The 27,226-nt window shown below is 53.9% G+C and overlaps 1 long non-coding RNA gene across 1 annotated transcript; it reads left to right on the top strand.

The window, feature by feature from the left end:
• The first annotated feature begins 9,015 nt into the window (after positions 1–9,015).
• Positions 9,016–13,464, top strand: LOC309847840. Its single transcript, XR_014302665.1, has 2 exons — positions 9,016–9,156; positions 9,305–13,464. It is a non-coding gene; the product is annotated as an uncharacterized lncRNA (long non-coding RNA).
• The last annotated feature ends 13,762 nt before the right edge of the window (positions 13,465–27,226 follow it).

The raw sequence follows: 27,226 nt of genomic DNA, 5'->3' as shown, positions 1-27,226 counted from the left end.
CTATCACTAGCATTTTCTTCTTTAGAGTCCAAATTTTTTTCTAAATATTTATAATAAGCACCTTTTCGATTGTCCTAAAAAAAAAAAAAAAAACCTCCTTTGGGGACACCTGGGTGGCCCAGTTGGTTGAGTGTCTTCCTTTGGTTCAGGTCATGATCTTGGGGTCCTGGGATCGAGTCCCTCGTCGGGCTCCCTGCTCCGTGGGGAGACTGCTTCTCCCTCTGCCCCTCTCCTCTCTCATGCTCTCTCTCTCTCTCTCTTTCAAACTAATACATAAAATCTTAAAGGAAAAAAAAAAAAAAACCTTTAAAAGCTGTAAGCTAAACTTCCTTTAATAAGGTGTTCTTGGCAGCCCTGTTGCCTCTGGAGGTGACAGCCCACCTGGAAGCTCATGGCTCTGGTCTCCAAAAAAGAAGGGGGTCACAGAGGCCTGGATGACACCGGGGCAGGAGACTGGACACAATGGGTCACTCGGGGACAGCGGGGGGGAGGTGTGGTGCCAAGACTTCCGAGCTTGGTGCCAGGGGCCTTATTGGCCACTTTGGGGGCAGTTTGGAAGTTTCTACTAAAACTGAACTTCACCTCCTCTGTAACCCAGTAATTTCACTTGTTTGACACCCCGTGCACCCCCAGTTCTGCAGGGAAATGCCTCTGGAGATGTTAATGGCAGCTCTCTTTGCGGCTGCGACTGCCCGAGCAAGCCCGGTAGCTGGCTGGCGACAGGGGGATGGAGCAATCAGTGGTGGTGGCTCACGGTGAGATATTTAGTACAGCAAGGAGGAAGAGCTGCCTGTAACCGCACCCGACGTGGTAGAGGAAGCTCCTCCTGGCAATGGCGGGGAAGAAACGCTGGGTACACAAGGGCACGTAGCTCTGATTCCATTTGCACAAAATGCAAAACAGCCAAGATTGGATTGTTGGGATGGAGGCGGGGATGGTGGCTACCTAGGGGGAGCCATGTGGGGGGAGTGGCTGAGGGGAGTGCAGGGGCTTCGGGCAGCTTCCGGTGGCTTCCAGAAGCTTCTAGTCACATCGTCCGTCTGGGTGTTGGCCACCAGATGTTCTCACTTCTAGAAATATATTGCTCTGAAAACTTATGACTTATTAAAAATTGTGTCTTTAAAAAAGATCTATTTATTTGAGAGAGAGAGAAGGCATGAGTGAGAGAGAGCAGGGGTGGGGAGGAACAGGAGAGAGAATCTCATGCAGGCTCCATGGTGGGCATGGAGCTGTGTGTGGGGCTAGGTCTCACGACCTTGAGATCATGACCTGAGCCAAAACCACGAGTGGGATGCTTAACCCACGCTTAACCCAGGCACCCCAACACTTAGATTTATGCCCTCTTTTGTATGGCACATATTTTGGTAAAGATGTGGGGGACAAAAGAGAGAGACAAGGTCAAGATGGTTTCCTCTTCTTCTGCTAGACATTGCTGTGTTCTCCTAAAAGGCTGGATCTGCTGCAGCCATTTTGTGACTGGGGGCTATCAGTCAAGTACCAAGCAAGGCCAGCAGAGCAGAAAGATGGAACGATCCTGGATTCTTGGTGACCATGCTGAGGCGCTGCAGAGGTGGGTCCAACTTCCCTCTCCTTGAACCTTGGGTGAGCCTTTGTGACTGCTTTGACCAGTGGGCAGAGGAAGTGAAGCTACATGACTTTGCAGCTTGGTCGTAGAGCTGGTAGGATCTCCACCCGACTCTCTTTTGGGACATGCTCCGGACACCGAGCCATGAACTGTCATGTAAGGAGCCCGGCTCTTCTGAGGCTGTCGTGCTGGAAAGAACACTTACCGCTGGGGCACCTGAGTGGCTTAGTTCTTAAGCTCAGGTTATGATCCTGGGGTCCTGGGATGGAGCTCCATGCTGGGCTCCCTGCTCAGCAGAGAGCCTGCTTCTCCTTCTCCCTCCTCCACTCCCCCAGCTGTGCTCTCTCTCTCTCTCTCTGACAAATAAATAAATAAAATCTAAAAAAAAAACCCACAAAAAACAACACTTAAGTCTTAAGGCAGATACCTGAGGTGTGCCCACGGTTTGAATCTTCTGAGCCCAGTGCCAGGGGCATAAAAGGAGATGGCGTCCAGATTACCCTGCGTGAGCCCTGATGCTTCGAACTGCTGGGGCTCCGAACTCCCTGCAGAGCCACTCCCAAGTTCATGACTCACAGAAACTGGGACTTAAGAAATGACTATTGTTGCTTTAAGCCTCTGCATCTAGAGATAATTTGCTGTGCGGTCATAGACACCTGATTGTCACCTTTGTTCTGTGCCTTTATCAAATGACTCAGGTCTTTTTTATTGTTTAAGACAGGGTTAGCAAAATGGTCTTGTAACGGACCCGAGAGTCATACTTTCGGCTTTGCAGACCTGGAGGTCTCTGTCACCAATAATAGTTCTGCTGTTGGAGCATGAAAGCTGCTGGAGGCAATATTCAAACAAATAGGCATAACTTGGTTCCAATAAAGCTTTATTAACAAAACACAGAGCCAGCCCATGAGCAGTAGTCTGGGGACCCCTGGTTCAAGCCATTTTTGAGTTAGATTTCCTGTTACTTGCAATCCAAAGCATGCCACCAGTTAGAAACTCTCTAGAGAGCCTGGGGCTAAGGGCAGCCAAGAGAGGGTCTGTGTATGTGTGTGTGTGTGTGTGTGTGTGTGTGTGTGTGTACAGGCTCCTGGTGTGTGCACGGGCTCTGGGTGTGTGTACATGGGCTACTGGGTGTGTGCACGGGCTCTGGATGTATGCACGGGCTCTGGGTGTGTGCATGGGCCCTGGGTGGGGCCCTACCCCCTCACCGTCTTATGGGCTCAGAAGAGAAGGGCTTCGTGCTCAGAGATCATGTCTTATCAAGAGGCGACCAGCTCCCTCCTTTCCTCCCTGCTGACTCCAGAATCCCCGGAAACCTTCCTACCGGACGCTGGGCCAGGCAGGCCGGCAGGCAGGAGCATGAGAACCTTTCCCAAACGGGGACCTTGGAGCTACAGCCAGAGGTGGCACAAGACCAGGAAAAAGGAGGAGGGGCAGAGGCGTGCAGTGGGGTCCTCCCTTCCGCAGCCCCTGCCCTGCGGCCCTCATAGTCCTGGAGCCACGATCACGATCACACAGGGAGAGCCTCCTGTGTGCAGAGAGCTGGGCTCGTGTTCACAAAGGCATAATGTGGGGAAGAACTCTCAGAGGTGGATCTTCTTCTTAGCTTCACTTCATGAATGAGGAAATGGGCAGCAGAGAGAGGAAGTCACTGTCCCCAGGACACACAGCAGGAACGAGGATTCACTCAGCCTGGCGGTTCCACACCCAGATACGATGACTCTTCTTCGATCTGAGCCAGAAAACCGCAATGGAGAGACGTGCTCAGCCACATCCCAGGGCCATAAATCTCTGCCCACCAGGGCCCCGCCCCCAGCCTCGGCCTGCTCCCTGGTGTCCCCCGCCCCCACCACCAGCCAGCCGCCCTGCTCCCCAACCTCCACTAGGGTCTGCAGGGGGCTCGTGTGGGCGACACTGCTGCTAGCTGCTTCCTGGCTCATCTTGTTTGTTCCTATTATGTCAAGTAAGCCATTATAATTTTATGTTTTTTAGATTAACATTTTTGCTCAAGGGCATAGTAATTAGCACATGGCTGGGAGTTTATTCTGGGAGACAGTGAGGCAAAGTTTTCCCCAGTAAATCTTTGGAAAGGCCTGGAGGCTGCTGCACAGCCCACACAGACCCCGAGCCCCCTCCCTCTCAGGCTGGGGGGTGCGGTTATGCGTCTGGATTTCTGCCAGGGAGCTCGGCTCCCTTTTTGCCTTTCCCTAGGGTGTACCTGGCACATAGTTGCTCAATAAATTCACATTAATTGAATGAATGGACCGAGGTTGCAGACCAGTGTTCCCATGGTCATATCCAACCCTTGGTGCATCAAATCCAGCCAGCACAATATATTTTTGCAGAATTTAAATGACTCACTGCCCTTTGATGAGGAGGGCAATTTATAAGCATCTAAACTTCCAGCTTCTCTACAAAGGTCAGGATTTCTGGCCACCTTGGGTCCCTATTGCCCTGTAGCAGCAAGCGGAGGAGGCAAGGTGTTTCTCTCCTCTCTAGATGGGGCGTGGGCTCCGGTTTGCTGTAGTCCCCACCACTCCCTATTGCTTCCCAGCCAACCGCACTGTTCTCACATTACCCAACTGGCCGGCTGAGCGTTCATGTTTGGTACTCCTGATTTAGAAAGGCTCTCTCTCGTGGCTCAACACAAGTGAGTCTCTCGCTCACATGCCTGTTTGGGCTCCGGGTGGTATTTTAGGCGGAGGGGGCCCTGCTTTCTCCCAGTCATTCGTGTCTCAGGCTCCTGCCATCTTATGGTCCCACCATGTCCGTGAGTTTCTTGTGACAGTGGCGTCAAGTAGGGCAACAAGAGATCAGGGCACACTTAGGGGAGGTTCGGAGGGGCCCACACAGGCGGGCTTATCCTTATACATATTTCCACGCCTCCTTGAATCTTTTGTCTGGGGGATCACTTTCATGTCTGAAAGTCTTCATTGCTTGGTCTGCCCCTCAAAAGCCCAGATTCTTGCAACCCAAAAGCTCTGGTTTTGGAAACAGAGTAACCTTCCACATGCTTTTCTAGTCTGTTTTTCCTTCCTGGGGGGGTGGGGTGGGCAGTAAAGTCCTCTGGGGTCTCACCTGGCAGACGGCAAAGGGCAAGGAAAGAATCCTTGGTATAAAAAGGGCACCGGTTAGAAATCGTGTCCTGCCCAAGGTCATATATGAAGGACAACATGCTCCGGCAGGACCCAGCGATTCCCCTCGTAGGCATCCACCTGAGAGAAATGCAAACCTATGTCCCATATAGTCTGTCACACCCGCGTGCACAGCAGCTTTGTTCGTAGTAGGTAAAGACAGGGAAAAGCCCAATGTCCGTCAGCTGCTGGACAGATAAGTGATGGATGTCCATGCTGGAACCCCATTCAGTGCTGAAAAGGAGGGACCTACGGATCCACACAGTGACGTAGGTAAGTCTCAGCCTCTGTTTCGTATAAGGGGCCACTTAGGATATTTCTGGTTTGCGTGATGTAGCATCTCGGGGCCGACCATTCAACTCCACTCTTCATAGTGCGGGAGAAACCAGTGACCTAGACTCATCCGTAAATGAGTCTAATCACACTTAGTCTGTGGGCACCGAAATTTCAGTTTCATATGCGTTTCATGAAATAGTCTTCTTTGGATTTTTCTCAACCTTTCAAACAGGTTGAAACCCAGATATTTTCATTCATTGGGGGTAGGAATGCGAAGCAGTACGGTAACTTTGAAGATGGCACTTTCGGTAGTTTATTTTTTTATTACTTTTTTTTTGATATTTCAATTTATCTATTTGACAGAGACACAGTGAGAGAGGGAACACAAGCAGGGGCAGTGGGAGAGGGAGAAGCAGACTCCCCGCAGAGCAGGGAGCCCGATGCGGGGCTCGATCCCAGGACCCCAGGATCATGACCCGAGCTGAAGGCAGATGCTTAACCGACGGAGCCACCCAGGTGCCCCTTTCCGGCAGTTTCTTACAACTTTTACCACACAACCCAGCAATAAGCTCCTAGGTATTTATCCAAGTGAGCTGAAAACACACGTCCATCTAAAAAGGTGTACAGGGATGTCTGCAGCAGCTTTCTTCCTAATCTCCCAGACTGGGAGCAACCAAGATGCCCTCCAGGAGGTGAGGCGGTAAACTGTGGTCCATCCCGCCAATGGGCTGTTACTCATCGCTAGAAAGAAATGAGCTGTCCAGCCTCGAAACGACACGGAGGAACCTGTAGTGCATATTGCTAAGTGAAAAGAACCAGTCCGGAAGGACTACAGACTGTATGGTTCCAACTGCAGAACATTCTGGAAAGGGCAGAACTATGAAGAAGACAGTACAGACATCAGTGGTTGCCAGAGATTGGAGGACTTTGAGGGCAGGGGAAGTATTCCGTCTGCCGCGATCATGGTAGGCACCTGTCACACATTGGTCCCAAGCTACAGCGCGGTACAGCCCCCACGGTGAGCCCTCATGGAGACAATGCACTTGAGCAAATAATGATTTACCAATACTGGCTCAGCATTTGGAACAAATGAGCCACACTCAGGCAAGACGTTCATGGGGGGAGACTGGGAACAGGGGGACGGGGTTTGGAACAGGCCGCTTACACGAAACCGTCTGTGCGCTCTGCCCGATTCTCTGTCAATCCGAAACTATACTAGAAAAAAGGAAGTTTGTTCATTATTTTTTGAAGAAGAGAAATAAAAGTAAAAAACCCTTCTTATGGGACGCCTGGGTGGCTCAGTTGGTTGGGCAGCTGCCTTCGGCTCAGGTCATGATCCCAGCGTCCTGGGATCGGGTCCCACATCGGGCTCCTTGCTCAGCGGGGAGCCTGCTTCTCCCTCTGCCTCTGCCTGCCATTCTGTCTGCCTGTGCTCGCTCTCTCCCCCTCTCTCTCTCTGATAAATAAATAAAATATTAAAAAAAAAAAAAACCCTTCTTAGCTTACAGGCCTTAAACAAGCAGGCAGAGGGCCGGATCTGGCCCTGGGGGCCCCTGCTTGGGGGAGGAAGCTAGACCTACAGCGATCCATTGCTCTTCCAGTCCGGAGAACCAAGTGGGCTCCAGAGTGACAACAAGAAGACCGGTGGGGGGGGGCTGCCTGGAAGGTGGTGGGGTGTGAGTGAGTGATGGAAATGACCTCTGTGTCCCCTGGGGCAGCGGCACATTCTTCACGTGTCTGAACCAGGCACTCCAAGTGGCTGCCTTTTGCAAAAACAGGTCTCGGGACCCCCCAGGCTGTCGGCTCATGGGGGTCAGGGTCGTGTCTGCCCTGCTCCCCGCCAGCGCGACCGAGGACCTGCTCAGCGCCCATCTGAGTGAATGCATGAACAAAGATCCATCCCGCAGTCCAGGGCCGGGCGGGGGCAGGTGGGACGGGCTATAGCCTGTGAGAGACGTCGAGGTTTGAGGATCAATCAGGCCCACCGGCTCTCAGCCATAAAAGGGGATATAACCGGGCAAAGGCTCCGGGAAGGGCCTGGTGAGTTTGAAGAAGCCGTTGGATGGGCGCCTGGGTGGCTCAGTGGGTTAAAGCCTCTGCCTTTGGCTTAGGTTATGATCCCAGGGTCCTGGGATCAAGCCCTGCATCGGGCTCTCTGCTCAGCACGGAGCCTGCTTCCTCCTCTCTCCCTGCCTGCTTCTCTGCCTACTTGTGATCTCTGTCTGTCAAATAAATAAATAAAATCTTAAAAAAAAGAAGCCATTGGATGTGGTCTGAGCTGAGATTGGGAGGTCAGGCAGGGCCGAGGAGTTTTGTCCCCACGGCAGAGGAAACCGGGTGGTTTGTAGTCCTATGTCCTTTATATATCAATTCCTCACCCATACATATCAGACCCCCTTATCCAAGGTGGTGGCCCCAGGCCCTTGGGTCCCCCTGCCCTGGGGTGGTGGTGAGGAAGCAGGGGGAGGCGAGGGCTTCCATGACCTCAGGTTGGAGGCGGAAATTTCTAGATCCAGAGACAGGCTCTGGGGCGAGCCAGTCCCAGGGAAAGAGTTCTCCTGACCCATCCCAAAGGAGAGCACAACTCGGCCACCTGAACCAGGGCTGGGTTTGGGGAGGCTTTCCACCAACACAGGTGTTTGGAAGGTGTCGTTCTTGCTGCTGTAACAGGTGGTCACAAACGTAGTGGCTCAAAGCGGCGCACACGTTCTGGGGTTCTGGAGGGCCGACACCAAACTGGACCCATGCGCGGACCTCGTGCCCCTTTCAGACATACCTGCGTTCTGGAGTTCCTCTGACTCTGACTCCCCTACCTGCCTCTTGTGAGGGCTGTGTTGGTGACATCGGGCGGCCAGGATACCCCGAGATTATCTCTTCACCTCAAGGTCCCTTTTGCATCCGTAATGAGTTTTATTTTCCTCCTGAAACTCGTACGTGGAAGCTGGAGGCTCCCGCACACGGGAGAAAGGGCCTTTCAACAGCTCATTTGGCGGAACCGACAGATACCGGGGTGGCCGGCTGTGCACAAGGCAATGACTTACCAAGGGCTAGACCCCCTCCTCCAGGCCCGGGTCCTTCTGCGGCCGCCTCTGGCTGCCTGGGAGCTTCTGTCCCATCCCTCGGGTCCCGAAGCTTCTCGCCCGTGCAGGTGTCCACCCAGCCCATGGCCTTCTCTTCTGTCCTGCCTGTGAGGGGCCCGGTTGCTCCGGGAGCAGCCCCGAGGCCTTGCCTCACTGTCACGCAGGTGTTGGGAGTCTCAGACAAGAGTCTGCCCTCGGCATTCTGGAAAACAAAAAAAGCTGCTTCCCTGGGGTGTTCTTTGATGGGAAACCAGAGCTCTGTGGCCTGGCGGCCCCCTGCCCCCTGAAAAACATCAGGCAGCCCTGGCCTGCATCCTGGCGGGGAAGGCCAGTGTCAACTCTGTGCAGAGGCTGCCGCTGGGGGCTGCAGGCAGCGTGTCCCGGACGTGGCCAGGATGGGGCCGCTGCGTGCGGTGCTGTGACGAACCCCCCCAAACCCAGTTCCATCACGCAATTCATCCACTGTTCGTCCGCTGATTGATCCCGCTGCCCTGGGAAGTGGGGCCACAGCAGTAAAGAAGAAAGACAATAGACCAACAAACAAGGTGGCTCAGGGATTCTGGGCAGGGGGAAGAGTACCTCCGCAAAACAAAATGACATGGAAGAGTGACAGAAGGGGTACGGCTGCTCTAGAAAGGCCCCTTGCCACCACCACCACCCCCCGGTTGAGGTGATCTTTGACCCAAGCTGTACCAAGATCTGGGGAAGAACATTCCAGGTAGGGAGAATGGCAGGTGCAAAGGCCCTGTGGCAGGACCAGCCAGGTGTGTCCAAGGGCCCATTAGGAGGCTTGTGTGGCTGGAGCAGAAGCACCAGCCCCAACACAGAGCCTCCCCCAACTCTCAGCTCCGTCTCCATTTCAGCCCAAAGCCACTGCTGGGCAGGTCAATGCCCTCTACTGCGTGGGCCCCACCCATCTTCCCGCCACACTTCCCCATTCTCTGTGAACTCCCAGGTTTTCCTGCATCCTTGCTGTTACTCATGTTGCTCTGGGATTTGAGTAGATTTTTTTGAACAAGAAGCAGGGAGTCTGCATTCCTTAGGATGGACACATTTCTCGAAGTCACTCTCTCGGAGGTTGGAGGTGGGAGTGGCAGCTGACCCGAGAAACTCCTCTGGAGGAAAGGGTGGCACGGAATACACGGCGTGGGGCTGGAGGGGGAGAGACTGAGGGAGACCAGGTAGGACCAAGCGAGGGCAGCTCAACACCTGGGCGCTTGGCAGTCTTGTAGGGGCCACCTGCAATGGACCCACCGTAGCCAGCTATGTGGACCGTCCACCTTGTGGGGGGGTGCCACCGCCTCCGAGATCACCCCGAAGTCTCTCTGGGATTCTGTCTTCGTCTGTGGGGCCTGTTATTACAAAAGTACCACAAAATGGGGGGAGGGCTTCCACTGCAAACAGAGCTCCCACAGTCCTGGAGGCTGGAAGTTCAAGGTCAAGGCTCCGGCAGATCCAGTGTGTGGTGAGGTCCGCTTCTTGGTTTGTGGCTGGTCATCTTCTCACTGTGTCCTCATGGGCTAGAAGGGGCCGGGGAGCTCTCTGGGGCTACTCTTGTAAGGGTGCTAGTCCCCTCTTGATGCCTCAATCCTCTTCTACCTCCTGGAGGCCCCCACTCCCGTTACCACGAAACCAGGGATCAGGTTCCGTTCAATATATGAACTTTGGAGGACGCAAATATTCAGTCTATATCAGCCTCAGTGGAGGCATCTGGAGAATGGGTATAAGATCGGGAAGTGGTTTCTGGACGCTTGGAAGATGAACTTAGCCTTGCTGAGGAGATCCAAGTTGCCAGCCCACCCCCACCCTGGGGGCATGGAAACTCCCCACTTGGCTAGTAGCCACCTGCGAGTTTGTCTTAGCTGTTTGCTCTCAAATTCCTCAGGATCCTGGGATCCTCCTTAGGTGATCTTTCCTGCCCCTCCCTCCCAACCCTCAACCCCCTCTCCTGGTCTCCACTGGTTCCTGGGGGAGGGGCTTTCCTGCAATGCTGCCCCTCCGCTCATTCCAGGGGATCCTGAGAGCCAGCAGAACAGGGGGGCCAGCCTTGAACTCAGCAAAGAGGAACGCTTGACTCATTCCCAGCTGGAAGGCTGTGCCATGGCTGGGGATTTATGAGCTGCTCTAAGTAAACACTCAGCGCTTTTGTGACGGGGGAAGGGAGCGTACAAGCCGATTCCCCCGGAGCCGTGTCCCTTCCCCAGACAGCCGCCCAAGGCCTCTGCAGCCTCCAGAGCTCCGTCAGCCAGAAAGGACACCACGGTTGCCAGACCGCCACCTGGGACAGCCTGCCTCTGCCTCCAGAGTCCTACAGTTGGGGAAGACCAGAAAGTTCTGGAGATGGACGGTGGCAATGGTTGCACAACAGTGTGAATGTCCCCATTCAACACTGACTGCCCCCCCTTCCTTCCCGGGGCCCTGGCAACCACCCTTCTGCTTTCCGTCTCCATGGCTGTGACTCTCCCAGAGACCTCCTGGACACCGAATCATGCAAGAGTTGTCCTTCTGCATCTGGCTTCTTTCGCTCAGTGTCCTGTCCTTGACGGTCCTCCATGTTGACATCCATGTGTCCCCACCTCCCCTCCCCCCACCCCTCCCCCACCTCCTCCTCCTCCTCTTGGTACAGGGCCTGGGCACCGTGGTGGGAAGACCCAATATTTGGGCAGTTTATTTGTTTGGATTCCAGATCATCAGACATTACGTCACTGGTCATGCCAGCTGGGTATGTTATGAAAAATACTGATTTGATTCTTTTGGACGCCTAACATCTCCGCCAGCTAGTCCATTTTTAGCTCACAGTTACAAGGACAGCCCTGATGGCCTGCAGGGGCATCTCTCAGACCGTGGGGCGCGCGATACCCGCAGCAGGAGCGGGGACTTTCAAAGGCTCAATAATACTTCCCAGTCCGTTCATCCATGATCCTGTTCACCTGGTCCTCTGTCTACCGCCTTGTGGGCGGCTCCTGCCAGGCATGGGTAATTGTGAGTAATGTACGGGCTCTTTTGGAGCCTTCGGGATCTTCCAGAGCACCTTCGTGGGTAATCTGACTGCAGTGTGCCACTTGCTGGGGGACCTGGAGCCACCGGGCCTCCCACACGCTGGGGGCGGGGGTGGGGGCGCAGAATGGCACGACCGCTTTGGAAAACAGCTGGGCGCCTTCTCACAAAGGTGAAGATACGCCCATCCTGTATCGGGGCGCTCCGGTCCCGGTCCCAGGGGCGCCCTAAGAGGAAGGCAGGGCGCGCCCCCCGGGGTCCTGCACCTCAACGCTCACGGCAGCCCCGCTCACTGCCGTGGGGAGGTAGACCCACGCCCAGTGTCCATCCACGGATGCGCGGACGCACACTCCGCGGTCCCTCCGCCCGGTGGAATATCATCCAGCGGTAAAAAAGGATGGGACCCTGAGGTACGGCTGGGCATGAACGATCACTGAAAGCAAGCGGAGTGGAAAAAGCCAGACGCGAGAGGTCACACAGTGTGGGGTTCCACTGACATGAAATGTCCGTAACCCACAAATGCTATAGAGACCAAGAACAGACTGGTGGTGGCTGGGCGCTGGCCGGGTGGGGTTGGGCGCTGGCCGGGAGAAAGGAAAGCACCTGCTAATGAGCCCGGGCTGTCCTCTGGGGCTGAGGAAACATGTTCTGAAATTACGTGGTGGGGATGGGTGCACAACCGTGTGAATATACTGACCCCACAGAATTGTACACTTGAAGAAAGAGAAGAGGGGCTGTTCTGGAAACCGTGATCACTCCCATTTTGCAGATGAAACACTGAGGCTCAGCAGCCCAACACCTTACCCAAGGAGATAGAGCAGGTGTGTGGGAAAGCAGGGATTTGAGCCCAGGCTGGCTGTGCCTCCAAAGCCCCACCGGTAACCCCACATCATCAGGGGCTCCCCGGGTCTGGGGCAAGCGTCCCTGCCTCTCTGTGCCTCAGTTTCTGAATCTGTGCAAATGGGCATGAAGGCGGCGAGCGCGGCGCCAGGCACAGAGCAGATGCACGTGGACGGGCGCATGCGGCTCCGCCCTTCTCTGCTTCAGGAAAGGGCAGAAAAGAGCCGCAGGTCTTCCGAGAGCAGGCATGGGGCTCCGGGAGGCCATGGCCGCTCCGAGAGGCTCAGCCCCCTCCCAGCAGCTGTCCCCAGGCAGGGAGAGAGGCCGCGGTATCGTGTTCCCGCTGCCAGTGTGTGGGTGTTTCCCGACACCCCCTTTTGTGCAAACACATCCCCGTTGCCATGGTGAGAGGCACCCTCTTCTATCTCGAGTGACAGCCACCACCTTGCTGGGACTAGAGCCAGCACAGCCCAAGGGCAGATTAATTCTGCCATAGCAAGTGTGGTTCTTCAGGCTCTGGGCCTCCCGGGAAGGCCAGCTGCCCCGCGCCTTCTCTCCTTGCTAGCTGCCCCTCCCGAGGGGGCAAAACAAGGGCATGCAGGGCCTCCTCCAGGGTTTTACCCTGTTTTCTGAGGTGCTTCGGGTGGGGAGCGGGCAGGCTGACACAGGTTTTGGTCCTGTCCTGGCGCCTCTGTTGACAAGCTCTGTGACCTTCAGCATTACTCGGTTTCCTTGAAAAGGATCGATATCAACACTGCCCCGCAGCCTTGTTTTAGGCGATCACTTATTCATTCAACCAACGTTCGTTCGCTGAACCCTGACTAAATGCCAGGCACTGGGATGAGAGCAAGGGGCCAGAGGCAAGGTCCCTGTCCTCCTTGTTAACACAAGAATGAGCTCAAGAAGCTACGTAGCCAGGAAACCCGGGTGATGGGACTCGGGATAACAGGAAGAGGGGATGTGACTTTCGCCTGGGGCAGGGGCTCAGGAAGATCTTTCTGAGGAGGTAGCCATGAGAAAATCTGGGGGACAAGCATTCCAGACAGAGGAACAGCACGTGCAAAGGCCCTGGGGCAGGAATGGGCTTGGCATGTTTCCCCCCCCTTCAATTGCGTATGCGGACCCATAACTTGTTTCTAACCCATAGAATGGGAGGAAGGTAAAGGTGTTTTGTGAATAAGATGTGAATAAAATCCCTCATCAGTTACCTTGTGCTAATCAAAAGGGTGGTTATCCTTAGTGGGCCTGATCTCATCAGGCAAGGCCTTTAGGAGAGGGTCTGGCAGGGAGAACTGAGAAGCTTGCAGAGCCCTTCTGTATTGCTGGCTGTGAAGAAGCAAGCTGCCGTGACTTCTAACAGCCACAGGGAAGGGAATTCGACTGGTGACATATGACAGCTTGCTGGGGATCCTTCCGGAGTCAGGCTTCCAGAAGAGAACACGACCCATCCTTTACCTGGCCAGAGCCTGGTGGGTCTCCTTGCTGAGAGCCAAAAGGCATGCCTGGATTCCTGCCCGGCCCAAACAGGGAGCTAATAAACGTGTGTCATTTTGAACCGCTGAGTCTATCCCAATGTGTTATGCAGCAGTGGGTAACAAAAACGCAGCCCGGAGCAGAACAGGTGCGGCTAGAGAGGGCACGAGATTTCAAGGAGGTATCACGGAGCTGGATCCTGGCCGTGTCTCTCCGGGACGGCGTGAGGTTGTGGTCCCCGGTGGTCCTCGTGGGGACTGGGTGACCCCCGGTGGTCTTCGCGTGGCTTCCGGAGGCAGCCGGCCTGGGTCCGAGTCTCAGCTGCAGCCCCTTCCTGGGGATGGGGGACCCTGGGCAAGTGACCCGCCCGTGCCTCAGTTTCCATATCTACAAATGGGTCTGTATCCTAGGGACATCGAAAGGATGAAACAAGTTCGAATGTGTCATCTGTACCTGGTGCCGGGTAAGGGGATCCGCAGTGACATGTTGTACGGAGGGAATAGCCGAGAAGCTCAGAGGTCCTACCATGAGAACGCCCAGCCTCGCGGCGAGATGCCCACGGGGGGCAGGTGCCCGGCCCTTGCTCCTCACAAGGGTTTTCTGAGAACAGGTGGGGCGGGACGGAGGCGAGGAAGGAGGCAGCTAGAGGGCCAGAAGCACAGCGCGTCTCCCTGGGGCCTGTCACTCCCTTCACTGCAGGGACTCAAGCTTCGCTCCCCTAGACCCCCCCACCCCCACCCCCAGAGGCAGGAGGGGTCCCCCAGGCTGCGCCGTCATCCCTCTGGCTCCCACCACCGGGCACCCAGGAAGCTCGCTCCACGCAAAACTCGGGTGTTTGGGGATGGCACCTCCCTGGGCCCCGGTGCTTTTCCTCTGCAGGCTCTCCCTCCACACCGGGCCTGCCCTTGGCCGACTTCCGCGAAACGGCAGGCAAGGCTGTGGCTTGAGAGAACCATGGCGAGAAGCCACTGGTTGGAGGCTCGAGCCCAAAGAATGTTCCAGAAACAAGAACTGCTACTCGTGGAACTGCACGGCCAGAGGAAAGAGAGCAATTCTGGTTGACTCTGAGGGGAGGGGAGGGGGGAGAGACAGACTGGCAGACACAGCAGCTGCCAAAGGTCTGTTCCAGAACAGAACCCCGCCCTCTCAACCCTGACTTTCAGGAGCGGTGTTTATTATGCAAGTCGTGAGAACTCAGGGTTCTGGGGTCTCTGAGGGAGGCCCTGGCTGGCCTGGGATCCACACGGCGGGCGAGGACTCAGGTGAGCCAGCAAGGTGGGGCCAAGAGAGAGAGAAGGGGACACAAGCACCCCCCCCCGCCCCTGGGGCCCCTCCACAGGGGGTCATAGGTGGGCCTTGGGAAGAGAGACCCAGGCCAGGAGGGTTGTGACCTGATTCTGGCTCAAATCACACTGGTCACTCACTTGCCGTGGGACCTGGAGCCCCTTCTCAGACAGCCTGTGCCTTGGTTTCCCATCTGTCAAATGCAGATGGTGATGGTCTTACTATGCCATAGACTGAGCCAAGGTGTGTGAAATGCATTGTACATAGTGACCTGTTAGGTGTTGTGTTGTTGGGATCGTTTGGGGTTTTTAAAAACACCCACAGCGGGGACCTTGCCAAGCAACGTGGGCTGGAAGCTCCTACGTGGGACACAACACAGAAATCATTAGACCTGCCAGGTCCCATTAAATAAGTCCTGCGTACCAGCATACAAATCGCTCCCCTTACTGACCCCTGGAGCCAACTGGTGATGGGTCCCTGGAGGCCGGCTCTAATCAAACAGGTTCTGAGGGGTGGGCGCCTGGGTGGCTCCGTGGGTTAAAGCCTCTGCCTTCCGGCTCAGGTCATGATCCCTAGGACCCTGGGATCTAGCCCCGAATCAGGCTCTCTGCTCAGCAGGGTGCCTGCTTCCTCCTCTCTCTGCCTGCCTCTCTGTCTACTTGTGATCTCTGTCAAATAAATAAAATCTTAAAAAACAAAAAAACCCACACGGGTTCTGGGAACCACAGGAAAACTGGGCCATGCTGCCTCCTCCAGGCAGCCCTCCAGTCTGCCTAATGGAAAGGACAAGGGATAGGGCGGTCTAGGCAGGCTCACCCTCACACATATCCTCACAGACAATTGAAGAGTGCCCCCACACTCACAGGGACACCCCCAGACTTACCCTCAGGCCTGGAAACTGAATGCAGTGTTAACCTTTCAAGGCAAGCTGTTCTAACTCTCATTTCATGCAGAGGGAAACTGAGACCAAAGAGTTTCCATAGTCTACCTGGGGCCGCCAAAGGGGAAGCGGCAGAGCTGGCATTTGGACCCAGGAGGCTAGCAGCAGTCCCAGTCCTGGCCCCAAACAAAGCCTGTGGTCATGTGTCCTCCCAGGCCGTGGCAGGCAGGCAGGCGGGAGCAGAGCACGGTCCCATCAGGCACCTGGAGTAACATCAACTCGGTACCACCTCCAGAAGTTTAGCAGCCTTCGGGGAGGGGCTGGTGAGCATTGTTGTGGCTAGGCTTTAGAGCAGTAAGGGGACAGCAGGGAACTGAACTACCTGTCCTAGACACTCTTCCCAGGAAGCCACTGCGGACTCTGGGCCGCTGGAATTGTGCAGTGTTGAGTCTGCACAACCTTCCAGGGCCACCCTGGCTGAGGACTGTTCTAGAGTGTAGCATCTCGGGTGTAGAGAGGCCCCACGCAAGCCTCTGTCAGTGGCCACATCTGTCACTTAGAAATACTGGGGGATCCCTGCAAATGACCATCTGGCTGTTTCCTGAAGCTTCCTGGCTGTGGAGCTATGGGCCTCACACCTCCGTTGTCTTGTTGGGGGGCAGGGGTGCTTCTCTTCCATGTCCAAGACACCCCCTCCCTCTGAGCCTCTTATCCTCCCTGTAGTGGAGTTTAAGGACTGAAGGATCAGGGATCTGCCCTTGCACTCCCAGAGGCCTCCTCAAGGAGGGAAACTTGGTCTCCCTGGAGCCTTGGAAGCTGAACTCCTACACCCCTGTGGACACATCTGCTTTGAAATTCCTTCAGGATCCAGAACGCAGGTGGTGAAATGTCCCATTCAGTGGCACACAGCTGGCCCCAACCCAGTCGAGAGCAGCTGCCAGGGAGCCATGTGGATATCTGGGGGGAAGCGTTCTGGATGGCAGGTACAGCAAGTGCAAAGGCCCTGAGGTGAGAAGAGCTCAGTGTGTTTGGGGGATAGCTCAGAGGCCAGTATGGCTGGAGCTGGGGGAGCGATGAGACAGAGGAAGGGGTAGGGGTGCGGCAGGTAGGTGGTCAGGGGTGCTCTCCCAGGACCCTGTTTGCTGATGGGCGGCAGCTTGATCTTATTGTTGGCGGGGGAAAGCATGTGTCATTAGCCTTGCTGAGAGCTAAGCCCTTGATGGTCACTGTTACAGTAGCCCGAGGGCCAACCCCAGAGCTCAGCCGTCTCAGCATCCCCAATTCACAGACAAGGGAACAAACGGAGGCACAGAGAGGAAGCTGCTTGCCCAGGGGGTCTGTCCCTCTGGGCTGACACTTCCTCCCCTCCCAGGAGGTGAATGACCTGCCCCCTCCCCCAAGGGGCTTCTTGGCAGTTCAGGTCTTTTGAAGTCCCAGCCAGCGGACTTGGGCCGACCTGTTTCCTCCTGGACTCCTGCCTAGCCTCTCAGGGCTGCTGAGGACAGGGGCGGAGGCCCCAGGGCAGGGGGCATGTTTTGTTTCACTCAATTGTATCTTTCTAGATTTTTCCGTTGCGTATGTACCAGTTAAGCATTTTTTTGAAGGGTGCGGCAAAAAGCACGTCTCTGACTCCCCTCGTCCGCCTGTTCCCAGTGTCTGTGTGTCCTACCAGGGGAGACCTGCAGAAATGCACAGACACAAATATGAACGTATTCCTTGAGGGACCGGGGATGGGGCCGCCCCGTCTCCGGTACCTACTGGACAATATGGCTTACACAATTCCTAAAGCTCATCACCCCAGTCCCAGCACAAGAGAAACAGCAGCCCAGTCCCGACGGGGAAGCCTCCCGCACACTCCCCGACCGGGGCTCCTAAACACCATCCAGGCTGTCAGAATGGACAGTCTGCACGCCGTCCCAGCGCAGACACCCAAGGGGACATGCCGCCTGACTGTGGGGTGGTGTCCCTGATGGGGTCCCAGAGAAGGGGAGGATGTTAGGGAGAAACAGATCGTCTGATGGACGTGGGGACGTATTGAATAATAATCTACCCATACTGGTTTGTTCATGGTGACAGATGTCGCATGTGAATTCAAGATGTTAATAATGGGAGACTGAGGGCCAGATGTCCTATCTTCATAATTTGTTGTAAATCAGAAACTGCTCATAAAATAGTTTATTTTTTTTAAAAAAAATCCAACAAGTGCACCCAAGGCAACTGCATGGCGTGACCTCTTCTATTATGCATTTTTAACTCTCAGTTAAAAAATACAGAACGGAAACGACAAGGGAAGCAGAGATCTTCGAGGTGGCCCTGTGCCCAGATCCTGGGACAGCCTCACCTGCTGTGATCGCTGCGGAGCGTCCCTCCTTCTGGAAGTCCCATAGCTGACATACTGGGTCCCCTATCTGTGGGCCCCTGGCTTGCTTTCAGGCTTTGTTGTGCAAATCGGTCTGTCTGTGCTTCCACACCCATCCCCGAGTCTCTGCAGGGTCACTTCCCACAAATGGAACAGCTGCTTCAAAGAGTGTCTGTGTGAGTTTGGGTTTGGATGCCAAGCAAGAGATCTTCCCCAAAAAGATGGAAAAAGATGATGCAGGATCAGGGGAAGAGGAGGGCACTTAGCCCTCTGATGCAGGGTGGTCAGGGAAGCAATGGTATGGATAAAGAGAGAGTTGGAGGCACGTATGTGTGCAGAGAAGAGCGTTCCAGGCAGAGGAGATAGCACATGCAAAGGCCCTGGGGTAGGACAACTTCTGATGTGTTTGAGGAACAGTGGGGAGGACAATGTGTTGGAGCGGAGTGGGTGAGGGGAGAGAATACTACAGAGACTGGAAAGGGTGGGCTCATGGGGGTCTGATTCTGCCATTGGCAGGAATTGTGATTGTTTTGTGAGCAGGATGGGGAAATTTGAAGGGGCGGTAACAGGCCTGAGGTAGGTTTGGTAAGGATCCCTCTGGCTGCTTGGAAGAAGAGGGGGCAGGGTGGATATAGGAGACTGGGGAAGAGGCTACTGCACCAGTCCGAGCAAGAGAAGATGGTAGTCAGACCAGGGTGTTCACTGTGGGTGGCTGGAGGGGCAGATTCGGGGTATATTTTGAAGACAGAGTCAATTGTGCTTACTGAAGTGCAAGGTTACTAGATGAGGGCACCCTGGTGTGTATTCATTTTTTAGGACTGCCATAGCAAGGTACCACAGACTGGGTAGCTTAAAACAACAGTTATGTATTCTTGCAAGTTTCCGTGGTTAGAAGTATGAAACTGAGGCACAGCAGGGCTAATGTTCCTACTGTAGATTCTAGTGGAGGACCTTTCTTTGCTCCCTCCGCCTTCCTCAGCTTGCAGAAACTCTAGTCTCGGCCTCTATTGTCTCAGGGTGACATCCGTGAGGGACTCTGTGTCTTCATTATGGAGCGCTCCTCTCTTATAAGGACACCAGTCATCCTGCATTTAGGGTCAACCGCACCCCAGCATGACCTCAGCCTAACTCAACTAATTACAACTACAGTGACTCTTTTTCCAAATGAGGTCACATTCTGAAGTCCTGGGTGTTAGGACTTCAACCCGTCTTTAAGTGGGATACTCCTCAATCAAGAACAGGGGGGAAGTAGCATTCCAAGCAGAGGGAATGGCACTTGCAAAGGCCCTGAGGCAGGAGAGAGGTATTGGTGTCAGACCTTTGTTTCCTGCAAAACTTGTTCAGGAGGAAAAGCCTGAGGCTGAATTTTGAGTTGGGGGGCATGACAAGAAGCACTGTGCTCCCCCCTTGGTCCCCCCCACCCCATCCAGTTGATAGCCACCCCCTCGAAATTTGCCAACTCTCCCCAGACTGCCTCCACCTCTGTTCCCTTCCTCCCTCCTTCCGTTTCAGGCAGCCAGACCCTCTTATCACCCATGCACACTACTTCCTTTTTGGCCTGAAGGTCGTTATTTTAACACCTGCTGGGAAAACCGGCAGGCACTCTCCTGGGGGGTTGGTGGAGGGGGTGGGAGTGCACTTGGGGAGAGGCTGTTTGCAAGGCTGACAGTCAAGACTCATGAGGGTGCTGGGCGGACTGGATGATCTGTACGGCTTCCCCTCCTCTGCTGGCGCTGCAGCTGACCAGGCTGTAAGGGCAGGGACCTGCGGGTCCGTCCCTCCATCTGTTGTCCCTCCTGTCCTCAGTCGTTCCTCTGTCATTCTGGCAACTGGCCTGAGCTTCTCTTCATGGTGGAAGCAGGATCCCAAGAGAGGGAAAGTAGAACCTGCCAGGTCCCTTAAAGCTTGGTCCCAAATTAGCATTAAATCACTTCAACTGCTTCCTATTGGTCAAAGCAGTCAAGGAACCCACCCACTTTGGGGGAGACTCCGTCCCTTGGTGGGAGGAGCTTCGGGTACCTGCAGGCAGGAGAGGCATGCGGATGGCCATCTTTGCAGGGAACCCTCATTCCCCTGCAGCTTGCTTCCAGCAGGCCTGGCAGAAGCTCACAGGCTGCGGAGGTCAGCACGTCCCTCCTGGGAGAGGCCAGCAACATGCGAGGGCTCCAAGGAGTCTTGTTTTATAAACAAAACAAAGCAGGGAGGGGGTTTGATATCCCACCAGAGGCAAACATCCCAGCCACTTGGCACTGCAGTCTGACTGGGAGGCTGAGCACACAAATTAGATGTTTATGAGAATAAACAGTCATTAAAACTCGAGAACTAGAAGGGAAATAAACACCATCTCAAGATATTTCGCTAATTTAGCCCTGAATTCTGCCTGCCTGTGAATCTGGCTTACAGAGGGGGGTGTGTGTAAGTGTGTGTGCGCGTGGGTGCAGGTGGATGTCTGTGCATGTGCACGTTGTAAGCCCTCTAAGTGCCCTTCCTGAGTGCCTCGGTCTGCTTGTCTGTAAAATGAGGACAAGAGAAGCACTAAACTCAGGCTCGTTAGGAGAGCTGAGTGAGGAAATACATACAAATGTAGTAACACTGTGCTTAGCGCCTAGCAGGTGTTCGGGATATGTAAGCTGTTGTTTTCATTCATTCATTCATTCATTCATTCATTCAGCAAATACTTAGATGGTCCCTACTAGTGGAGATCCTTTGCCTCGTATGGTAAATGCAAAGCCTGGGCTTAAGTTCCTGTAATGACTGATGTCCCGGTCAGACGGGTGCCGGGGAACAGCTTTCTTGAGGAATGAATGAACGTGGCCCAGGTTCTGACCTCCAAAGCGCCAACCTGGAGAAGAGACAGACTGGTAGATAAATCATTACAAATAATGCAACAAGTTATGTAAGAGAGTTTAAGATATAGGTTTCACCCAATACAGGTTTTTTGTTTTGTTTTGTTTTGTTTTTTAAGATTTATTTATGGGTTACCTGGGTGGCTCAGTAGGTTAAGTGTCTGCCTTCAGCTCAGGTCATGATCCTGGGGTCCTGGGATTGAGTCCCATGTCAGGGTCCCTGCTCACCAGGGACCCTGCTTCTCTCTCTCCCTCTACTGCCCCCCCCCACTTCCCCGCTTATGCTTTCTTGGTCTCTGTCAAATAAATAAAAAAGTCTTTTTAAAAATTTATTTATTTATTTGTTATTTTAGAGAGAGCGAGAACACGCGGGGTGGGGGCAGAGGGAGAGGGAGCGAGAGGAAACTCAAGCAGACTCCCTACTGAGCGTGGAGCCTGACCTAGGGCTTGATCTCACCACCCTGAAATCATGACCTGAGCTGAAATCAAGAGTCGGATGTTTAGCCGACTGAGCCATCCAGGCCCCCAAAAGGACAGGCTTTAATGGAATTGCAGACCCGGGGACCAAAATAGGGAAAGGCTCTGAGAGTAGGATGCCCTCTTAGACCCCTTTAAATCATACCAGGTTGGCGATGACCTCTGACCCCAGTTGGGAGACAAGGGAGCCCCCGCCTCCATGTCCTCCGCCCCCAAACCAGGGGCTCCTGGCTCCTGGCAGGAAACGTAGGTGGCAGGGACAGGGCCGGGCAGCCCCGGTGGAGAGGGTTTTATGTCGGGAGGACTTCCAAGTCTGTCTGTAGGGCAAGTTAATGAGTGACTCTGGATATTTAATCAAAACCAGACACCACCTCACAGACGTCTCCTGCGAGCAGCTCTGACCTCAGCAGACGTTCTTTCAGTGACACGGGCCCAGAGGGTTTCCAGCGTCTTCTGGCCAAGAGGTGGGGATCTGCAGGCCACAGCACTGGGGGCCTTGATTTTAGGCTGCATGTCTGATCTCCGCGGGCTGTCAGGGAAACAGCCTTCTAGATCCCTGTCTGGGCATCTAGAACAGGGCCTCTGTCCAGGCCGATCGCGTAATTCGTGGGGCCTGGTGTAAAATAAAAACAGAGGATCCTTTGTTCAAAAATGATGAAGAAACTCAGTGTGGTGACAGCAGCCATGGGCCCTTCTGAGGCTGGGTCCCCCCATGACTGCTCCCTGTCCCCGTCGGCCCCCATGAGGCAGGAGTGCACCCTGAGAGCAGAGGGACTGGGAATCAGGAGAGCTGGGTTCTGGGGCCTCAGTCTCTTGGCCTCCCCTCACTTTGCTAATCGACCGAGTGGGTACGCCCGTCCTGTCTTCCGGCCCTCCCTCTTCCTGCAGGGGGCGCAGGCCTGGCGAGAACAAAGTACACTCTCAAGGCCCATAAAATACAAAGGGTGATTGTGTCCGCTCTTAGCTTTGGCCCCAAAAGCAGGTGTTGTTGAGTGCGGAGTGTACATGGTGCCAAACTGAGGTCAGTGCCTTGCATCTAAGAGGTACTAAATAAGTGCTAGTTCCCAGACTTGAATTGCATCATTGCAGTGGAGCTGGGAAGCCCTGACTTACCCTCTGGTACTTGCTGCGGCCCCTCCTTGCCCTTGGATGCCCCATCAGGGAGGAGAAGAGGGTAGGAGGCAGATGGGGAAGTCGGAGGCATTAATTCCTCCTTCCTGGAGGACCTGAGAATCCTGATCAGGCACCCCGACTGGACCCAGCTGTGGACAGAGGCCCTAGAGTTACAAAACTGAGAAGTTACCCCCCTGTTCAGCCCAAAAGGAACCGGGCTCTCCAGACCCATCAAGCTAAATAAAACCCACCTCCCTCCACGGTCCACCGAGCCCTGTCAGACCTGGCCTGCACACTCTCCCTGCTCCTACTATGTCCTGGCTTCCTTACTATCAGCTGAATATTGCTAGTGCATTGTCGCCTCAGGGCCTTTGCACTTGCAGCTCCGGCTTCCAGGTGTGCTCCTCTCTCAGATATTTGCAAGGCTCAATTCCTCTCTGTTCTCTCTCCGTTCAATTGCAGCAGCACTCCTCCCCGGCCCTCTGTTCCCTCTGTACTACTCTCCTTCCCACCAGGCCCCTCTGCATAACATCCCATTTGTTTGTTGTCTCTCTCCTAATGGCCGCTTCCTGGAAGCAGAGACTCCTCCGTCTTATTTACCATTGTGCTGCAAAAAATAAAATAAAATAAAAAATAGAAGAGATGCACAAATGTAAGGCAGTGCCTTGTTTTTATATCAGTGAGAGGGGCATTTGTCCCGTGGTTTTGGATGAGCTTCAGTGTAAGAGTTCGGAGGTATAAATTAAACAAATGTTTACTTGCCCGTTTGTATTAGTAAAAGAGTCACATATGCCCATTTACGTCTGTGTCAAGTCACATGTTACATAAGCGTATATACATAACGTAATACATTAAGAATCAGTTCTTTCTGTCCCGGGCTTGCCTTCAGGAGACGCTGCAACGTGTTTTGAGCCCCCCTCCCCCCAGCCCGTGTCTTTGACACGGTGGTTTGAGTCATCAAACAGAGCTTGGCTGAGCCCATCTGCCCTCCTTATGTCTAGAACTTCTCAGACATGGTGTTTTTTGAATCTGCATATGACGCAGCCACTGGAAATGTTATCCCAGGCCACGAATACCCTTTTGCATAAATTAGGACATCGGTTGTTTCATTTGCTTTGTGGGTATCTATTATTGATGAGCGCGAGCAAGGGACTGCTTCCTATATTGCTTTTTTAAAGGGATCTTTGAAAGGTTTGTTTATTGCGACAGCCAACACCTGTGAATGCCAAGTCATGCCCCCGGAATCATGGCTAGATCTGATTAAGTTTCTCGGGGTCCTCTCGGGATAAATGATTCGAGAATCCCATGCGGCACGCATCATTTGGGGTGGTTTCAGGCGAAGGCTCTGGTTCTCCCTGGGCAGTTTGTTTAGAATCACCAGGCAGGCGTGGGGGGGTGGGGGAGTGGGGTGCGAGAGCTTTTCACATATATGGATGGTTCTGGGTTCCTGGGTGGGGGTGGGGGGGATAGGCATCTGGAGGCCTAAGCACTCCCCGGGGAGGGGGGGTTCTACTCTCTAGCCAGATGGAGACTCATGAGGCTAATTTTGATACGACAGACCAGTCGTTCCCAAATTCAAATCGTGCTCCCTGGGCCATCCACATCAGGACCACCTGGGAACTTGCTGGAAATGCGACTTTCACCCCCAGCCCATACCTGCTGAATCAGACACTCGGGGGAGGGGCCAGCAAGATCTGCGTTTTCATAAGCCCTCCAGGGGATCCCGGTGCTCAGATTGGGGAATTGCTTAAAAAAAAAAAAAAAAAAAAAAAAGTTAATGAGACAGAAATAAGGAAGCACCAGGCTTTGCAAGGACTCCAGTATCAGGTCGCTGCTGTGTCTCTGAAGGATGGCTATTCTATTTGTTGAGAGACAGAAGGAGTTAGTGTCCCTTTGATGTCCTGAGCATTCCCGGGTGTCAGCCAACTGGGACAGACACTTTGCATGGTGGCCCGGTCACACTGGGGTTCCAGTATTAGACCCAATTTATAGACAAGGGAACTGAGGTTAAAGAGGAAATTCTTTGCTCGAAGTCCCATATTTGGGAAGTGGCCTGGGTGCTCCATTGTGGGGTTAGTCCCCAAGCCCCTGCTATTTATACTACAACACCTGTCTACTGCAGGGGCTGAGGTCTTGGGGTCAGTTACCCTGGGTCGCAGGGAGTGGCCTCCTCTATCTTGTCGGGTGTGCAGGACGTTATCCCAGGCCCAGACCCCAGTGGCCCCAAGGGACCCTTCTCTGGTCCTAGGGGGCTTGTGGAACAGGAAGGTTTTGCCAACCTAAGTCCAGGTTGGGGGGCCCAAGAAGGACTGGGGGTTCCCTCCGAAAGCCTGACATTAAGAGATTTAGTTGCAAGCGCTCTCTTTCCCACTCTGTAAAATCCGTGCACGTCAATTTCATTACTCCTGAAGGGAAATAAAACCCCAGTGCGGAAGCACCAGACACCAACTGGGACAGTTAACATTGAAAAGACGGGTAATACCCAGTGCTGGCAAGGCTGCGGAAAATCCGACCTCCCATGCGTGGCTGGTGGGAATGCTTAGCCGAACTGCTGTTCTGTAGACACTGTTCTGAAATTTCTTATAGAGGGAAGCGTATGGTCACCATAGGACCCTGCAGCCCACGTCCTGGGTATTTAACCCAAGAAGGTTAAATTTAACACATGTCCACACCAAGGCTTAGACAACAAGATTCGTAGGAGCAAGATTCCCCATCACCCAACACGGGGAACAAGCCACAACCCCAATAACTCATGACCAATAACCATGCCATGGGACTTCCACGTCACAGAAAGATATTCTACAAGTAGTCATGAACCTTCGACACGTGCTGCAATGCAGATGAATCTCCAATACGTTCTACTGAATGAAAGAAGGCAGAGAGAAAACCATATGCACTGTATGATCCCAATTATAGGGAGCTCGAGAAGAGGCCACATTTAAGTGATCAGGACAGAAATCAAATCAGTGGTTGCCAGGGACAGGGTGCAGGTGGGGTAGGTCCCCAAGGGCATCTCCCAGGGTGCTAGAAGTCTTGTATGTCTTTACTGGAGGGATGGGTATACATATGTAAAAATTCATCATGCGTTTTTCTGCACACAGGCTATAGCCCAGTTAAGAGGAAACAAAGACTCCTAAAAGTGCCCGTCTACTAGCTCGTTTGTAGTTCACAGAACAGCCCTCGATACATATGTGCCTTGAAAAACGGCCCCATTCTACAAGGTGGTGTCCCGGTCCTTGCCCTCTGAGGACCTGGTTGGTCTTGGCACAGGTTGGTGGTGTGTCTTGAGGAGTCCAAGCCCAGGAAGCTTTCTGGCCATTATCATGAACCTTGTCGCCTCCTCTGGGCCCTGAAGAAATGTCCCAGAGAGCAGCCCTTCAGCTCTGTCCCGTGGGCGTGGAGTCTAGAGATTTAATGGTCCCCGGATAATGTCTTTTAGGATTTGCAGTAACCAGGGGGAATGCGGAGGGCTTTTCCTGAACGGAGAAGAGAGATGCTAATCTTCCCGTGATGTGGGGATTGTCCCCTAAAAGAAGGAATGGTCCCACCGCTTGCATTATTGGTTGAAGACCCTGTCTATCCCAAACTGATTCTAGAGCCTAACTCTAGAAAATAGGTTCTAGAGCCTAACCAGAAAATAGTTTTAGCAAGGTTTTCAGTGGGCACGGGGTTTTCCAGAGATCCGGTGAGTGTGGGGATCAAGCGGCGAGCAGGGTCCACTTGGTTCAGAGTCCTGCCAAGCGTCAGGTGCCCCTCTGGCAAGCCATATATCCGATGACATCACCGTCAGTGACATGTGGGTCACTGCCACCCACACACCTGTGTGAGTCTGTGCACTACCTGGGGCCTTTGGAGTGATTCCTCAAACAGGTGCAAATCCACCGCTGGGACCAACTAGGTTGCCTGTATTTGAGCACTGACCTATAGAAATACGGATTATTTTAATAGGAATCCCTTTCCTTGATATTTCAGACAGGGCATCCTGTGTGCCTGTGTGTTATTTTTGGTACGTACCATATGTAGGTAGTCATGCGTCACATTTCAGGATCGTGGAGGCGACAGTCCAAACGTTTGGCTTCCAAGGGGGCCTTGAGCTCTAGAGAACTCTTGAGCCTCAAGAAGCATGCATAGGATTTTTCACGGTAGCCTCCCTTGTTTGTGACGGGGGAAAATTGAACACCACCCGCCCGTCTGTCAAACGGATGTTACTTAGGTGACGTTTTAGAACACACATGACTGCATTCGAGTGAGGTAGAAGTACCCTCGGCTGAAGCGGTAGCGGTTCGCAGGGTAACTTCTGGGTGGTGCTCAGCTCTGGGGAGGGGGACACCTGAGGGGCGGGGGGCCAGCGAGCGTCATCGGATCTGAAACGTTTGATTGGCTCCGATGCATCTGAAGCAGTGTTGACCAAGGGAGGCCTTTGTTCAATGTGGGGGTGCGTAGCGGTGTTCACGATAGAATTCTCTGTTCTTAGGCCATGGGTGTTTAAAATACTGATACTCATATATCCTATATTGATAATAATAAGCGAAATGAGTCAAGCAGGAGCAGGGCTGCTGAGCCCTCGTGAGAATCAGCAAGAAGAAGAAGAAGAAGGTCGGAGGGTGGGTGAGCAGACGCCGCGTCCTCTCGCCTCCTCCTTCCCCTCTTACTTTACTCTTTCCTTAATTCTTACTTCCGCACGACACTCCGGCCCCGAGGGCCACCGTGAGGGTTCCCGTGGTGGGAACTGACCCCGTGCGCACAGCCCTCACTCTCCTTGCTCAAGCATACACAGAGAGCTGGCGGAGGGCCTGTCTGACTCCGGCCCCAGTCACCCTCCCTGCTTCGACAATAAGAAAATTCACCGTCACATGCGACAAGAGGTCCAGCCCCCCCTCTCCAC

Source organism: Mustela nivalis, assembly GCF_964662115.1.
Source record: "Mustela nivalis genome assembly, chromosome: 14".
NCBI lineage: Eukaryota > Metazoa > Chordata > Mammalia > Carnivora > Mustelidae > Mustela > Mustela nivalis.
This window is presented reverse-complemented; position numbering and strand designations above follow the sequence as displayed.